The 2,306-nt window shown below is 42.8% G+C and overlaps 1 protein-coding gene across 1 annotated transcript in view; it reads right to left on the minus strand.

Annotated features, from left to right (window-relative positions):
- Positions 1 to 2,306, minus strand: part of LOC108297631 (zinc finger protein 43-like) — a 59,455-nt gene that overhangs the window by 14,286 nt on the left and 42,863 nt on the right.

A 2,306-nucleotide genomic window follows, 5' to 3' on the forward strand; every position in this document is an offset into this window, starting at 1 on the left:
TTTTTTTTAAGATGGAGTTTAGCTCTTGTTGCCCAGGCTGGAGTGCAATGGCACAATCTTGGCTCACCACAACCTCCACCTCCTTGATTCAATCGATTCTCCTGCCTCAGCTTCCCGAGTAGCTGGGATTATAGGCATGCACCACCACACCCAGCTAATTCTGTATTTGTTAGTAGAGACAGGGTTTCTCCATGTTGGTCAGGCTGGTCTCCAACTCCCGACCTCAGGTGATCCACCTGCCTCGGCCTCCCAAAGTGTTGGGATTACAGGCATGAGGCACCGTGCCCAGCCCTCTAATGTATTTTCTACTCCTAAGAAAAGAAAGTGGCATAAGTTCTACAACAGGGTACATATTGTACTTTTCCATAATATTTTTCTGGATGATAAACTATAGAGTTAAGGGCATAAACAAATGTGAATTTTTGAGTTCTCTATTTGCATCATACAGAATGAGTTGCATATATTTTTCAGATAAATCCAGTAAGTGGAAAAGTCTGTGTTTTTTTCTAGTTTTTCTGACCTGTAAACAAAGATAAGAGCTTTCATTTTCAAAAGACAGATAAATGCAAATAAAACCTAAGAAAGAAGAGCAGTTACTAGATTAAATGTAATGGTTTACATACATTAGATGCATAAAGATTCTTAATAATACAGCCAGGTGTGGTGGCTCACACCTGTAATCCCAGCACTTTGGGAGGCTCAGGCAGGTGGATCACCTGAGATCAGGAATTTGAGACCAGTCTGGCCAACATGGAGAAACACCATCTCTACTAAAAATACAAAAATTAGCCGGGCATGGTGGCACATCCCTGTAGTCCCAGGAGGGACTTGGGAGGCTGAGGCAGGAGAATCATTTGATCCCGGGAGGCAGAGGCTGCAGTAAGCTGAGATCATGCCATTGCATTCCAGCCTGGGTGACAAAGACTCTATTTCAGAAAAAAAAAAAAAAGTTCTTAATAATAAAAGGAAATATAACTAATCAAGTAACTATATAGGGAAACAGTCTGTCAGAGAGCCCTTTAATCAAGTGACTAATTAACATAAACTGCACTAGGACAATTTTTTTTTTTTTTTTTGAGACGGAGTCTTGCTCTGTTGCCAGGCTGGAGTGCAGTGGCACAATCTCAGTTCGCTGCAACCTTCACCTCCCATGTTCAAGTGATTCTCCTGCCTCAGTCTCCCAAGTAGCTGGAACTACAGGAGCCCGCCAGCACACCCATCTAATTTTTTGCATTTTCAGTAGAGATGGAGTTTCATGATTTTAGCTAGGATTTTAGTCAAAATCTCCTGACCTTGTGATCCGCCCACCTCAGCCTCCCTTTAAAGTGCTGCGACTATAGGCGTGAACTACCGTGCCTGGCCTAGAGCAAATTTTTTAAATGTGCTGATACATGCAGAAAGACACAGCATCACTGCTGTGATAATGCCCCCAAAAAGTAAATTATAATCTAAATTTAACCACAAGGAAATATCAATTTTATGCAAAGTTCAAGATAAAGATATCTCTCATGTTCTGTCATTTTTTTTTTTCCTTTGAGATGGGAGTTTTGCTCTTGTTGCCCAGGCTGGAGTGGAATGCACTCCAGCATTCCACTGGGCTCACTGCAACCTCTGCCTCCTGGGGTCAAGCAATTCTCCTGCCTCAGCCTCCCAAGTAGCTGGGATTACAGGCATGTGCCACCACGCCTCACTAACATTTTTGGATTTTTAGTAGAGATGAGCTTTCACCATGTTGGTCAGGCTGGTCTCGAACTCCTGACCTCCAGTGATCCGCCCACCTTGGCCCCCCAAAGTGCTGGGATTACAGGCGTGAGCCACTGCACCCAGCTGTAAGTTTTAACAGTAATTTTTAGCAGTCTATCTTTAGCACCCTAGACAGCAAATATATCCTGATAATGTTTTTCAGAACTTTCTGGTTTATAAATGCCTTCTTTTTAAATAAGCATTTTCTGAATCCTGTTCTGCATTGAGCAAATAAAAAACACATACTGAACCTCAACATTACACGTTCTCCATTTTTAGTGAGAACTCCAGCTTCTCCCCAATAGATTGAGTATTCACACGTTCCCATGTTCAAAAGCCACAAATGGATCATTTTTATTATTTTATTTTATTTTATTTATTTTTAAAAACGGGGTTGCCGGGCGCGGTGGCTCAAGCCTGTAATCCTAGCACTTTGGGAGGCCGAGGCGGCTGGATCACGAGGTCAAGAGATCGAGACCATCCTGGTCAACATGGTGAAACCCCGTCTCTACTAAAACTACAAAAAATTAGCTGGGCGTGGTGGTGCGCGCCTGTAATCCCAG

This window comes from Cebus imitator, unplaced genomic scaffold, assembly GCF_001604975.1.
Source record: "Cebus imitator isolate Cc_AM_T3 unplaced genomic scaffold, Cebus_imitator-1.0 Scaffold823, whole genome shotgun sequence".
NCBI lineage: Eukaryota > Metazoa > Chordata > Mammalia > Primates > Cebidae > Cebus > Cebus imitator.